The 15,286-nt window shown below is 39.0% G+C and overlaps 1 protein-coding gene and 1 pseudogene across 2 annotated transcripts in view; one reads left to right on the top strand and one right to left on the bottom strand.

Moving 5' to 3' along the window:
• Nucleotides 1-15,286, bottom strand: part of NDST3 (N-deacetylase and N-sulfotransferase 3) — a 220,485-nt gene that overhangs the window by 57,899 nt on the left and 147,300 nt on the right. The window lies entirely within an intron of this gene.
• LOC117085825 lies at nt 7,280-9,376 on the top strand (annotated as a pseudogene).

The raw sequence follows: 15,286 nt of genomic DNA, 5'->3' as shown, positions 1-15,286 counted from the left end.
AACTGGTTAGCTGTATGCAGAAGAGTGAAACCAGACCCCCACCTTTCACCATATACAAAAATTAACTCAAAATGGATTAAAGATTTCAATGTAAGACCTCAAACTGTAAAGATCCTAGAAGACAACCTAGGAAATACTTATCTCAAAGTCAGCCTTGGTAAAAAATTTTTGGCTAAGTATGAAAAGCCATTGCAACAACAACAACAAAAAGACAAAAAGGATCTAATTAAACTAAAAAGCTTCAGCACAACAAAAGAAACTATCAACAAAGCAAACAGACAACTGCGGAATGAGAGAAGATATCTGCAAACTATACATCCAACAATGGCTTAGTATCCAGAATCTATAGGGAGCTTAAACAAATCAACAGACAAAACACCAAATAATTTCATTAAAAAATTGGCAAAGGACATGAAGACATACTTCTCAAAAGAAGACATACAAGTCACTAGCAAACATGAAAAAATGCTCAGCATCACTAATCATCAGAGAAATGCAAATCAAACTGGCAGTGAGATAAAATCTCACACCAGTCAGAATGGCTACTACTAAAAATCCAAAAAAACAATAGATGCTGGTGAAGATGTGGAGAAAAGTGGAAACTTATACACTGTTAGTGGGAATTTAAATTAGTTTAGTCACTGTGGAAAGCAATCTGGAGATTTCTCAAAGAACCTACCATTCATCTCAGCAATACTATTACTAGGTTTACACCCAAAAGAAAATAAATCATTCTACTGAAAAGACACATGCACTTGTCTGCTCATTGTTGCACTATTCATAGTAGCAAAGACATGGGATCAATCCAGCTGCCCATCAGTGGTGGACTGAACAAACAAAACATGATATATATACACCATGGAATTGTACACAGTTATAAAAAATGAAAACATGGCCTTTGCAGAAACATGGATGGAGCTGGTGGCCATAATCCTCAGCAAATTAATGCAGAAACAGAAAATTCAAAAATACATGTTCTCTCTTATAACTGAGATCTAAGCATTGAGAACACATGGACATAAATATTGGAACAATAAACACTGTGGACAACTCAAGGTTGGGAGTGGATGAGTTGAAAAACTACCTATTGAGTACTATACTATGCTTACTACCAGGGTGAGGGAACCCGTACTCCAAACTTCAGCATCATACAATATTCCCATGTAACAAATCTGCACATGTACCCTTGTATTTAAAATAAAAGTTGAAATTTAAAAAAAAATGAAAAAAAAGGGAGCTTCCCAAATTAGTCTCATCTATGGATGCCTATTGATATGCAGAAGCTTCTAAAGTATTTCAGTATTTTAAATTAAAGACCCTTTATAAAAGGCAAATGAAAAGCTTAAATAACTTATAAGAAAAGTTAAATCTGCTTTCCTTTTTGCTTAGTTACTACACTGCCCCAAAGACAAAAAAGAAAGCTATCCTGGATAAAAAGTTTATAAAAGTAGGCCCCACAGGTGTGTAGAAAACTAAGTAGGCACTCATGGTACCTGATTTCAGGACTTGGCTTTTAGATGGCATTTCTGGACCTGCCTTAGGCCAGAGGGGAGCTCACTGCTCTAAAGGGTGAGTCCCAGGCCAGGCAGCATTCACCACAAGCTGACTGAAGAGCCCTTGGGCCTTAAGGGAACATGGTGGTAGTACGGTAGTACTCCCTGTGGGCTTGAGGTGGCAGTGGCCATGGGGTGAGGCTTGCTGCATTTGGAAAGGGGAGGGAAGAGTGGGAAGCACTGCGTCTTGTGGTTTGAGTGTCAGCTCAGTCACAGTACAATAGAACGCCAGGTAGACTTCTAAGATTTTTGACTCTAGTTTCTGGCTCCTGAATGGCACCTCTGGACCCCCCTGGAGCTTGGGCTTGGAGAAATTCATCACCCTCAAGGGAAGAACATAGGCCTGGCTGGCTTTGCCACCAGCTAATTGTAGATCCTCAGGGCCTTGAATGAACATAGCCAGTAGCCAGAGAGTGGTTGCAGCAGGGCTTGGGCAAGACCCAGTGCTCTGCTGGTTTCAAGTCTGAACCAGCACAGTTCTAGGAGTGGTGGCTGCAGCGGTACTTGTGTCACTCCACCTGTAGCTCCAGGTGGCTCAGCACAGAGAGAGACTGGGACAAAGCAAAGAGAACCGGAGTCTCTGGTAGTCCACATAATTCTTCTGGATCTTGTCCAAGACTATCAAGGCAGTATCTCGATGAATCTGCAAGAATCATAGTGTTACTGGTCTTGGGGTCCTCTCTAAAGCAGATATATCTTAGATCATAACACCCAAGTCCTTTTGAATATCTGGAAAGCCTTCCCAGGAAGAATGGGTATAAAGAGCCCGGACTGCAAAGACTACAATAAATACCTAACTCTTCAATGGCCAGACACAGATGAACACCTACAAGTATCCAGACAATCCAGGAAAACATGACTTCAATAAATAAACGAAATAAGGCACCAGAAACCAATCCTGGAGAAACAAGGATATGTGATCTTTCAGACAGAGAACTCAAAATAGCTGTTTTGAGGAAACCCAAAGAAATTCAAGCAGATGAATTTGACAAAGAGATTAAAATAATTAAAAAGAATCAGGCAGAAATTCTGGAGTTGAAAAATGCAGCTGGCATACTGAAGAAATCATCACAGTCATTCAATGGCAGAGTTGATCAAGCAGGAAAAAGAATCAGTGAGCTTGAAAACAGGCTATTTGAAAATACAGTCAGAGGAGACAAAAGAAGAAAGAAAGAAAAAAACAACAAGGAAGCATGCCTACAGGATCTAGAAAATAGCCTCAAAAGGGGAAGTCTAAGAGTTATTGGCTTTAAAGAGTATGTAGAGAAAGAGATATGGGTAGAAAGTTTATTCTAAGGGATAATAACAGAGAACTTCCTGAACCTAGAGAAAAATATCAGTATCCAAGTACAAGAAGGTTACAGAACACCAAGCAGATTTAATCCAAAGAAGACTAACTCAAGACATCTGGTAATTCAAGTTGCAAAGGTCAAGGATAAAAAAAGGATCCAAAAAGCAGCAAGAGAAAAGAAACAAATAATGCAGCTCCAACACACCTAGTGGCAGCCTTTTCAGTGGAAACCTTATAGGCCAAGGGAGAATGGAATGACATATTTAAAGTGCTGAAGGGAAGAGAACTTTTATGCTAGAATAGTATATCTGGTGAAAATATCCTTCAAGCATGAAGAAAAAATAAAGACTTTCCTAGACAAACAGAAGCTGAAGGATGTAATCAACATCAGATTTGTCTTACAAGAAATGCTAAAGGGAGTACTTTAATAAGAAAGAAAAGGACATTAATGAGCAATAAATAATCACTTGAAGGTACAAAATTCACTAGTAATAGTAAGTATGCAGAAAAACCGAATATTATAGCACTGAAAATGTAGTGTGTAAACTACTCTTATTTAAGTAGAAAGACTAAATGATTTACCAATCAAACATGGTAACTACAACAACTTTTCATGACATATTACAATACGATATAAACAGTAACAAAAACTTAAAGCGGGGCACAAAATTAATGCATGAAGTCTTTGTAAATTTTCTTTCTGTTAGTTTGTTTATGCAAACAATGTTGTTATCAGCTTAAAATAATAGGTTATAACATAGTATTTGCAAGCTTCATGATACCCTAAACCAAAAAACATATAATGGAGACACAAAAAATAAAAAGCAACAAACTAAATCACATCACCAACGAAAATTACCTTCACAAAAAGAAAGACATGAAGGAAAGAAAGAAGGAAGAGAAGACCACAAAACATCCAGAAAACAAATCACAAAATGGCAGAGGTAAGTCCTTACTTATCTATAAATTGAATGTAAATGGACAAAATTCTCCAATCAAAAGACATAGAATAGCTGAAGGGATAAAAAAAATGAGGCCAGGTGTGGTGGCTCACACCTGTAATCCCAGCACTTTGGGAGGCTGAGGCAGGCGTATCACTTGGTCAAGAGATCAAGACCATCCTGGCCAACATGGTGAAACCCCATCTCTACTAAAAATATAAAAATTAGCCTGGCGTGGCAGTGTGGCAGTGTGTACCTGTAGTCTCAGCTACTCAGGAGGCTCAGGCAGGAGAATTGCTTGAATCCAGGAGGCAGAGGTTGCAGCAAGCCAAGATCATCCCACTGTACTCCAGCCTGGTGACAGTGAGACTCCATCTCAAAAACAAAACAAAATAAAACAAAACAAAACAAAACCAAAAAAAGAAAAACAAAACAAAACAGAAACAACCAAAAAACAGACCCAATGATCTGTTGCCCATAAGAAACAGACTTCACCTATAAAACACACATTGAAAATAAAGGGATTGGAAAAAGATATTCCAAGTCCATGGAAACCAAAAAAGAGCAGAAGCAGCTATATTCATATCAGACAAAATAGATTTCAAGAAAAAACTAAGAATAGACAAAGAAGGTCACTATATAATGATAAGGAGTTCAATTCAGCAAGAGGATATAACAATATTAAATATATATACACTGAATGCTGGAGCACCTAGATGTATAAAGAAAATATTATTAGAGCTAAAGAGAGAAGTAGAGCCCAATATAACAATATCTGGAGATTTCAACATCCCACTTTCAACACTGCATCAATGTTCTAGACAGAAAATCAACAAAGAAACATCAGACTTAATCTGCACTATAGACCAAATGGATCTAATAGATAGTTACAGAACATTTCCTTCAAAGACTGCAGAATACACATTCTTTTCCTCAGCATATAGATTATTCTTAAGGACAGATCATATGTTAGGTCACAAAACAAGTCTTAAAACATTCAAAAAATGGGAATCATATCAAGCATATTCTCTGACCACAATGGAATAGAACTAGAAATCAATGACAATAGCAATTTTGAAAACTGTACAAACACATGGAAAGTAAACAATATGCCCCTGAATGACCAGTGAGTAAATGAAGAAATTAAGATGGAAATTGAAAAATTTCTTGAAAAAAATGATAATGGAAACACAATGTACCATTTTGTTGTATGGAATACAGCAAAAGCAGTACTAATAGGGAAGTTTATAGCTATAAGTGCCTACAGAAAATAAAAACTTCAAATAAACAACCTAATGATGGACCTTAAAGAGCTGGAAAAGCAAGAGCAAACCAAACCCAAAATTAGTAGAAGAAAAGGAATAATAAAGATCAGAGCAGAAATAAATGAAATTGAAATGAAGAAGACAATACAAAAGATCAATATATCAAAAAGTTTTTTTAAAGATAAAGAAAATTGACAAACTTTTAGCTTGCCTAAGAAAAAAGAGAAGACCCAAATATATAAAATCAGAGATGAAAAAGGAGACATTATAACTGATAATGCAGAAATTCATATGATAATTTGTGGTTACTGTAAGCAGCTCTATGCCATAAAATTGGAAAATCTAGAGGAAATGGGCAAATTCCTAGATGCATACAACCTACCAAGATTGAACCATGAAGAAATCCAAAATTTGAACAGACCAATAACAAGTAACATGATTGAAGTTGTAATTAAAAATCTCCCTGTAAATAAAAGCACAGGACCCAATGACTTCACTGCTGAATTCTGTTGAAAATTTTAAAAAGAACTAATAGCAATCCTACGGAAACAATTCTGAAAAAATAGAGGAGGGGATACTTCCCAGCACATACTATGTAGCCAGTATTACCCTGAGACCAAAACCAGACAAAGACTCATCAAAAAAAGAAAACTACAGGCCAATATCTCTGATGAATCTTGATGCAAAAGGCCTCAACAAGGTGTTAGCAAACTAAATTCACTAATATGTTAAAAGAGATCATTCATCATGACCAAGTGGGATTTATCTCTGGCTTGCAAGGATGATCCAACATACACAAATCAATCAATGTGATACATCATATCAATAGAATGATGGACAAAACCCATATGATCATGTCAGTGGATGTTGAAAAAGCATGATGAAATTCTATACCCTTCATGAAAAACCCTCAAAAAACTGCATGTAGAAGGAACATACCTCAACATAATTAAAACCATATGTGACAGACCCATAGCTAAAACCATAGTGAATGGGTAACCTGAAAACCTCCCCTCTACCATCTGGAACATGACAAGGATGCCCACTTTCACCACTGTTATTCAACATAGTACTAGAAGTCCTAGCTAGAGCAATCAGACAAGAGGAAGAAATAAAGGGCATCCAATTGGAAAGGAAGAAGTCAAATTATCCTTGTTTGTAGATGATATGATCTTATATTTGGGAAAACCTAAAGACTCCACCAAAAAACTATTTAAACTGATAAATTTTGTAAAGTTGCAGGATACAAAATCAACGTACAAAAACCAGTAGCATTGTTTATGCTAATAGTGAACAATCTGAAAAAGAAATCAAGAAAGTAATCCTAATTATAATAGGCACAAGTAAAATTAAATACGTAGTGTATTAGTCTGTTCTCATGCAGCTAATAAAGTCATACCCCAGACTGGGTAAATTATAAAGGAAAAAGGTTTACTGGACTCACAGTTCCACAAGGCTGGGGAGGCCTCACAATCATGGCAGAAGGCAAACAAGTAGCAAAGGCACATCTGACATGGTGGCAGGCAAGAAAGCTTGTGCAGGGGAACTCCCATTTATAAAACTATCAGATCCCATGAGACTTATTCACTACCACGAGAATAGTATGGGGGAACTTCCCCTAGTATACAGTTATCTCCACCTGGCCCCACCTTTGACAAGTAGAGATTATTATAACTCAAGGTGAGATTTGGGTGGGGGCACAACCAAACCATATCACCTAGGATTTAACCAAAGAAATGATCTCTACAGTGAAAACTATAAAACACTGAGAAAAGAGATTGAAGAGGACACCAAAAAAGAGAAAGATATTCCATATTCATGGATGGGAAGAATCAATTTTGTTAAAATGTCTGTACCACCCAAAGCAATCTACATATTCATTGCAATCCCTTTCAAAATACTAATGACGTTCTTCACAGAAAAAAAAAAAAAAAAAAAAAAAAACGAAAACAAAACAAAACAAAAAAACTATCCTAAAATTTACATGGAACAACAAAAGACCCAGAATAGTCAAAGCCATCCTGAGCAAAAAGAGCAAAACTGGAGAGAATCACATTACCTGACTTCAAATTGTACTACAGACTGGCAGAGGTGCTCCAGCCTCTGCGCAGTCCGCAGTCAGTGCCACAGTGCCTGGCCTCCCACACACCCTGCAGGTAGCGCCCGTGCCCTCAGCCCAGAGTGCACTGGTGCCGGCGCCAGCTCCCAGAAAGAGTGCGCCACACAGAGATGACAGCCGAGGAGATGAAGGAGACTGAGACCTGGGAGCAATTGGTACCTCTGCCCATGGAGGGAGTGGACATTAGCCCCAAACAGGAGGAAGGCATGCTGAAAGTCATTGAGAGAGGGCACAGGTACGGAGATGCCCATGATTGGGGACCGAGTCTTTGTCCACTACACTGGCTGGCTGTTAGATGGCACAAACTTTGACCCCAGTCTGGATCACAAGGACAAATTCTCCTTCGACTTGGGAAAAGGGAGATCATCAAAGCTTGGGACATTGCTGTAGCAGCCGTGAAGGTGGGAGGGGGGGTGTGCCATATCACCTGCAAACCAGAATATGCCTACGGTGCAGCAGGCAGTCCTCCAAAGATCTCCCCAAGGCCACGCTTGTGTTTGAGGTGGAGTTGTTTCAGTTTAAGGGAGAAGATCTGATGGAAGAGGAATATGGTGGAATCACCTAGAGAATACAGACTCGTGGTGAAGACTATCCAGGCCCAGTGAGGGTGCTATCATGGAGGTTGCACTGGAAGGGTGCTACAAGGACCAGCCCTTTGAACATCAGGAGCTCTGCTTTGAGGCAGGCAAGGGGGAGAACCTGGATTTGCCTTATGGTCTGAAGAGGGCCATTCAGTGCATGTAGAAAGGAGAACATCCCATTGTGTACCTCAAACCCAGCTATGCTTTTGGCAGTGTTGGGAAGGAAAAGTTCCAAATCCCACAAAATACCTTGCTAATATGAATTACACCTCAAGAGTTTTGAAAAGACGAAGGAGTCTTGGTAGATTAATTCAGAAGAGAAGCTGGAACAGAGCACCATAGTGAAAGAGCGGGACACTGTGTACTTCAAGTAAGGCAAATACAAGCAAGCTTTTTTATAGTCTAAGAAGATTGTGTCCTGGCTGAAATATGAGTCTAGCTTTTCCAGTGAGGAAGCATAGAAGGCAAAAGCCCTTCAACTGGCCTCTCACCTCAACCTAGCCATATGTCATCTGAAACTACAGGCCTTCTCTATTGCCATTGAAAGCTGTAACAAGGCCCTAGAACTGGACAGCAACGACGAGAAGGGCCTCTTCTGTCGGGGAGAGGACCACCTGGTTGTGAATGACTTTGAACTGGCATGGGCTGACTTCTGGAAGGTCCTGCAGCTCTACCCAAACAATGAAGCCACCAGAGCCCAGTTGGCTGTGTGCCAGCAGCAGATCTGCAGGCAGCTTGCCTGGGAGAAGAAGCTCTACGCCAACATGTTTGAGAGGCTAGCTGAGGAGGAGAACAAGGTCAAGCCAGAGGCTTCCTCAGGAGATAATCCCACTGACACAGAGATGAAGAGGGAGCAGAACAGCAACACCACAGAGAGCCAGTCTCAAGTGGAGACAGAAGCATAGCCCCTCTCCACCAGCTCTACTCCTGTGGCTGCCTGCCCCCCTGTCTCCCCACTCTGTCCTGTGAGTTTTTGTAAAACCTGAGGAATTTTGAGCGAATTAGACCTTTACTTTTCTATCTGATTGGATGGTGGCTTTAGGGTGAAGGGGGAAAGGAGTAAGCTGGGAGATTGAGGTGGGGAATCACTTTAGATGGTGTCACCCCCTCTTCCCTTCCCGCATTGCACATGAACATATGTCCATCCATACATGCTCATTAGAATGTTAATTTATTGTGATCCCTCTGTTTGTAAAGTTCCATTTTCCAAGGGTAGAAGAGGCAAGTGGTTGGGATGGGGTCTGATATGAACCCAGGGTGGAGAGGGAGACTCCTGGGCAGCCACTTTCCCCATCCTTTCCCTCTCCCAGTCCATTTCCCTCTCCCAGTCCTTTTCCAAATGTGGCCTCCATGTGGGTGCTAGGTACATGGGAAGAAACACCATTTCTTCTCTGTTCCCTTCCTCACTCCAAATGGCATGGCTGATGATGCCTTCTGGTGTTATGGTGACCACCCCCTGTCCCCTGTTCTGGTATTTCCCCTGTCAGTTTTCCCTCTCAGCAAGGTTGTGTTCCCAAACCCCCTCAGCCTCTTCTTTGCATGTTGCTGAAGGTCCAGGCTTGCCTCAAGTTCCATGCTAGAGCAATAAAGTGGAAACATTAAAAACAAAACAAACAAACAAACAAATTATACTACAAACCTATAGTAACCAAAACAGCATGGTGTTGGCATTAAAACAGACACATAGATTAATGAAACAGAATAGAGAACCCAGAAACAAATTCATACACCTACAGTAAACTCATTTTTGACAAAGGTGTCAAGAACATGCACTGGGGAAAAGACAATCTCTTCAATAAATGGTGCTGGAAAAACTGGATATCCATATGCAGAAGAATGAAACGATATGCCTATTTCTCACCACATACAAAAATCAAATCAAAATGGATTTTTGAACTATGAAACTACTACAAGAAAACATTGGGGAACTCTCCGAAACATTGATCTGGGCAAAATTTCTTGAGTAATACCCCACAAGCACAGGCAACCAACCAAAAATAGACAGATGGGATCACATCAAGCTAAAAAGTTTCTGCACTGTGGAGAACAGTTTGGAGATTCCTCAAAAAGCTTAAAATAGAGCTTACCATATGATTCAGCAATCCTACTGCTAAATATATACCCCAGAAAAAGAAAATCAGTATAACAAAGAAATATCTGGACTACTGTGTTTGTGGCAGCACTGTTCACAATAGCCAAGATTTGGAGGCAACCTAAGTGTCCATCAACAGATGAATGGATAAAGAAAATGTGGTACTTATACGCAATGGTGTACTATTCAGCCATAAAAAAGATTGAGCTTCAGTCATTTTTAACAACATGGATAGAGCTGGAGGTCATTATTTTTTGTGAAATAAGCCAGGCACAGAATGACAAACATCGTATGTTCTCACTTAGTTGTGGTATCTAAAACTCAAAGCAATTGAACCCACGGAGATAAAGAGTAAAAGGATGGTTACCAGAGCCTGGGGAGAGCACTGAGTGCTTCTGCGGGGTGGTGGAGATGGTTAATATGTACAAAAATAATTTAGAATTAATGAACAAGACCTAGTATTTGATAGTACAACAGGGTGACAATAGTCAGTAATATCTTAACTATACATTTTAAAATTACTAAAAGAGCATAATTGGATTGTTTTTAACACAAATGCTTGAGGGGATGCAATTCCCATTTTCCATTATGTAATTATTTCACATTGCATTCCTGTTTCAATACATCTCATGTATCCCATATACACCTACTCTATACCCACAAAAATTACGTATGCCCTTGGGAAAAGTAGGTTTTCTTCTTTATCAGACCCATCCATACTCAGCCCAGGCCTAGAGAACGATTTCTTTGCTCTGTTCCTTAATGGACTCCACCCTGAACTCAGTAATTTTAGCTAAGAAACAATAGCTAAGTTTAAAAAGTCACCGCCTATCAAACTGAAATACACCTTTCTGGAATTTAACTGGCTTTCCTGAAACCCTTTTGTAAAAGAAATTAACACCTATAAAGGAAATCTCCATTTGTAAGATGTCTGCCTATGTACATTAGAAACTCTTCCCATTGTTTTAAATTGGCACAAGTCATACTTCTGTTTAAGGTGCTTTTCTGGCCGTCTTATCTAACTTAACTTTTACTTACACCATTTTCCCCTTGGTTTGAGCAAATGATACTGTATTTAGGCCTAAGGTTTTTCTTTTAATGATATCTACATATATCATATGTATATTATAAAATTAATATATATACTTTATAATAAATATATAAAATACATATTATTAGATTACCATTTTATCTTGTACTTATTGGCTTTAATTTACAAGCATTTATATCACAAATTATATTACACCAGTGTGTTTGATTTCTCTTCCTGTTAAAGTGAAGTGAATTTGGTAAGCTTTCCTTATGTTCATAAATCATTTAAATGCATAGACAATTAAAAATGTGTTTACTTTGTATATACACACAACAGGAAGTAAAATGCTTTCTTCCATATTAAATAATTAATGATAATATATATCAAATATTTCTTTGAAATTCAATAGACATTTAAAAAATATACAGTAGCAAATGTACCCATCATATTTCAATCATATTTTAACATTCTTTGATGTTATTGAACAGCTATTCCCTGTTACATATCTCTTTAGCACTGGTGCTTCTTAATGAAATATAAGAAACTAATAGAATATGTTGTACAAAAATTTAATGACTCATATTTATTATCCTTAATGTAGAAAGTTTTATTCATTTGTGCCTCAATTTATTTTCCAGTAGAGTAGGAATGCAGAAATAAAAGGTAAGTAATAAAGAAAAAGTCACTTCATGGAAAATGGAAAGGCCTAGAGATAGTTTGTAATTATGCAGCTTTCATAGTCAGAGGACACATGTGAAAATACAGACCACAAACATGCTTACAGCAGGTAAAAATACATAGTACAGAGTATTCCTTGGTGCATAGAGTGAAAGCACATTTCTACTAACAAATTATGTATACTTAATATTGCATATTGTTATACAATATTATAAATGTTTTAGGGTTCTTTAGAGAAACAGAACCGAGAGAGAGAGAGAGAGAGAGAGAGAGAGAGAGAGAGAGAGAGAGAGAGAAAACGAGAGCCAGACAGAGATTTATTTCTTTTTTTCTTTTTTTTTTTTTTTTTTGAGATGGAGTCTTGCTCTGTCGCCCAGGCTGGAGTGCAGTGGCATGGTCTCGGCTCACTGCCAGCTCCACTTCCCAGGTTCACACAGTTCTCCTGCCTCAGCCTCCTGAGTAGCTGGGACTACAGGCGCCCACCACCACACCCGGCTAATTTTTTGTATTTTTAGTAGAGATGGGGTTTCACCGTGTTAGTCAGGATGGTCTCAATCTCCTGACCTCGTGATCCGCCCACCTCAGCCTCCCAAAGTGCTGGGATTACACAGGTGTGAGCCACCACACCCACCCCAGACAGAGATTTATTCTGAGGAATTGGCTTGTGACTATAGAGACTTGGTGAGCCCCAAATTTGCAGGGCTGGAGACAACAGGGAAGAGTTGCAATCTGAGTCCAAGCACAATCTGCTGGGAGAATTTCCTCTTCTGGGGAGGTCAGTCTTTTTCTGTTAAGGCTTTTGAGTTTTTGGATGAGGCCAGCCCACATTATGGAGGGTAATCTGCTTTACTCATAGGCTACTGATTTAAATGTTATCACATCTGAAGAAATACCTGAACAGAAACATCTAGAATAATATTTGAACAAATATCTGAGTACCATGGCCTTACCAAACTGACACATAAGATTAACCATCACAAAGAGGATGAATACTTTTTAAAGAAATGATTTCATTTTGTTCTTCAGTACCACGTGCAACAAAATGATTCTTTAAACTGTTTTGTCAACTGCATTCTCCTTACATCTAGTTTTTTGACATTATTTTGCTAGGTAAGAAGAGGAGAGAAAAGTGAGACTCTGTGAAACTAAAATTGAAACAGGAGTTCTGTGAGTGAGGGGTGGCCTGAGCCACCCTTCTAAAACCATGAGTAAGTGGTAGGGCTTTGCATTTGAGTGAGTGTTCCTGTGGTACATCTGTGCAGGCTACAACCTAGATTTCTTGGGTTTCCAAACTTAGTCAAGATGCCCTTTTCCCAGCCTGACACACGTAGAAGCCACAGATCTGCTGGTCCTTCTGCAGTCACGCAGGGTTAGCCAATTTACAATTAAGAGGATGTAAATATGCAACATACATAAATATGTTTTAGACTCAGTTTTCATCCGAGGCCCGAAGACATAGCAATATCCTAAATCCCAGAGTGAGATCCTGAACCACTTGTCTTGCAAACCACTTGTCTTGGTAAAAAACATTTGGTCATTCATCCACTTGAAGATTGTTGTATAATGGATAATATGATTAGCGTTTGTCTCTAGTTCTTGAGAGGAAAACTAGTTCATCTGAAATTTCCCAAATGATAGGAGTTCTTTGTCATTCATGGTGGTCCAGATAGCTTATGCTAGTGAGGTGATTCATGGTGGGGCCCTAGTATAAGCTTATACTAATGAAATGATTTGGGATGGGGATAGGCCCCATCAGAAAGACCAACCATTTGATTAGACTGTTGGAGCTTTGGATCAAATGATATCATGAGTGTCCTTGAATCCTCAGAAAGATGAGAAAGAAGAGAAGGGCTGGAAACCAAGCTCAATCATGTGCTCAGTGATTTAATCAATTATTCCTATAGTTCTGGTGCCCACTGTGGGGCAGCTGGGACACTTGACTTGCTCCAGAGCCTGCAGATGAGATTCTGGAACAACTGATGAAAAGCCAGCAAAGAAAAATGGTAAACATTGTTTTCCAAAGACAGCCCTCCTGGATTTCTGCCTGTAGTGTCACCTGGTGGAGAATAGAAGGTAAAATTTTCTCATCTCTTTTTTCCAAAATTCAGATTAGCAAGAGAAAATCATCTGTACGAACTAGTTGCTGGGTATAGTGAATCTGGTGATTTTGTTTGGTATGAGTAGTCTTATTTTCTGATCCCTTCCCTTGCAGAGATTCTGCCTTGTTTTCTGTTGTCTTTGTCTCTTGTATTGTTTATCATAAACAGCAGAATCACAGGGCAAGGAGCACAGGCATAGGCTCTCTAACGTTGTTGCTCAAGCTGGCCTTACAAGCTGGTGGATTCGTAGTTCTTACCAGACTTCTGTTTAGTTAGACTAACTTTGCTCTGGGTAACTGAGTCAAAAACTGGATGAGATTCTCCTTTTGTCTTGTATTCTGAGATTCTCCTTTGTTTTATATCCTCAGATCTTGACTTTGTGACCATTAAAGACATTCTCTCTAGTCCATTTTAGGGAAGTGCAAAGTGTTGGCTTGTGTCAGGCAGCCAGCTGGATAGCCTGGAACCCAAAGGTTTTCTTTGATCATTTCAATTCTCAGGGGAGTTCCTCTTATAAAAAGTCCCTGTCCTCATTGCTTGGTTAGTAAAGGGAAACTCCCGTCCCAGTATTGTTTGCCTGTTGTCACAGATTACTGTGTTTGTGACTGGAGGCATCCCACATTTTTTGTGGGATTTACATAATACATAAATTTACCATTTACATAAATAATGTCATTACTACCTTTGACAATGAAAGTCTTTGCTGTCTTAGTCTCCGGAAATGAACTTTCCATGGTATTATTGGTTTGAGTCACTACAGGAAAAATGTTTGAATTGTGGCTTTTGGTCATGGGGTACCGATTTGTTACTAATCCTTTCCCTCATATGAACAGCTTTTGTTTTCCTGTTTGTTTCAATTCGTGTCCTGAGAATGTGGCTTGGCTTCCTGCCTGTCAGGGCATGCATTTTATTGGGCCTGCTTCTATGATGAACCAACTGAAAAGTTGTCTGGCCCCCAAAATATGGCCAGACAAAAATGTGGGTTGAACCCCATATGTAGCTAGCATATCTGCTATTGCCAGCTCTCAAAGCATTGTTGAATCTTTTTCTCTTTCGGCTGTCTTCGGGAAGTGGCTCTGGATCTTGAAAGGGCTGCATTCTTTGCACCTCTGCAGGGCTGACTTGTGAGTCCTTGGTTAAACCTTAAAAGGCTTATTAATTTTGGTCTTGAGTCACCTATTAGGTATACCTTTGGTTTAAAATTTTGGTTTGTTTTATTTGTTGAATCCCTTAAATGAGTTTCAAACTGGCTTATAGATAAATGGACAATCATATTAACTAAATATACCTAAAACTGCTGAAAATATAGTAACAAACCCAAATGCTTTTCACTTTCGTGTGACTTAGGTGAATCTCTGGTAAATAAGATTAGTTCAATATTAAGGGAGAAAATAGAGCCAAGAATATTTGCTGTTTGTCCCAGATGAAATCTGATAATTTTTGAAAAGATATTTAAAAGAGCTCTATGGTCAGAAGTGAGCTTAATTGAAAGTTGATATTCAGGCTATAATTTTTTTAAGGCCTCTCAGGTCTCTCTATTGGATCCTGCTTCTCCCATGGGAGCTTCTCAGTCAACTGAAGCTTCTCAAACCCATGCTAACTATATGCTCAGCCCTTTTGTCTGCTTCCTTTCT

The sequence above is a fragment of the Trachypithecus francoisi genome, unplaced genomic scaffold (genome assembly GCF_009764315.1).
Source record: "Trachypithecus francoisi isolate TF-2019V2 unplaced genomic scaffold, Tfra_2.0 Lachesis_group1, whole genome shotgun sequence".
Taxonomy (NCBI): domain Eukaryota; kingdom Metazoa; phylum Chordata; class Mammalia; order Primates; family Cercopithecidae; genus Trachypithecus; species Trachypithecus francoisi.
This window is presented reverse-complemented; position numbering and strand designations above follow the sequence as displayed.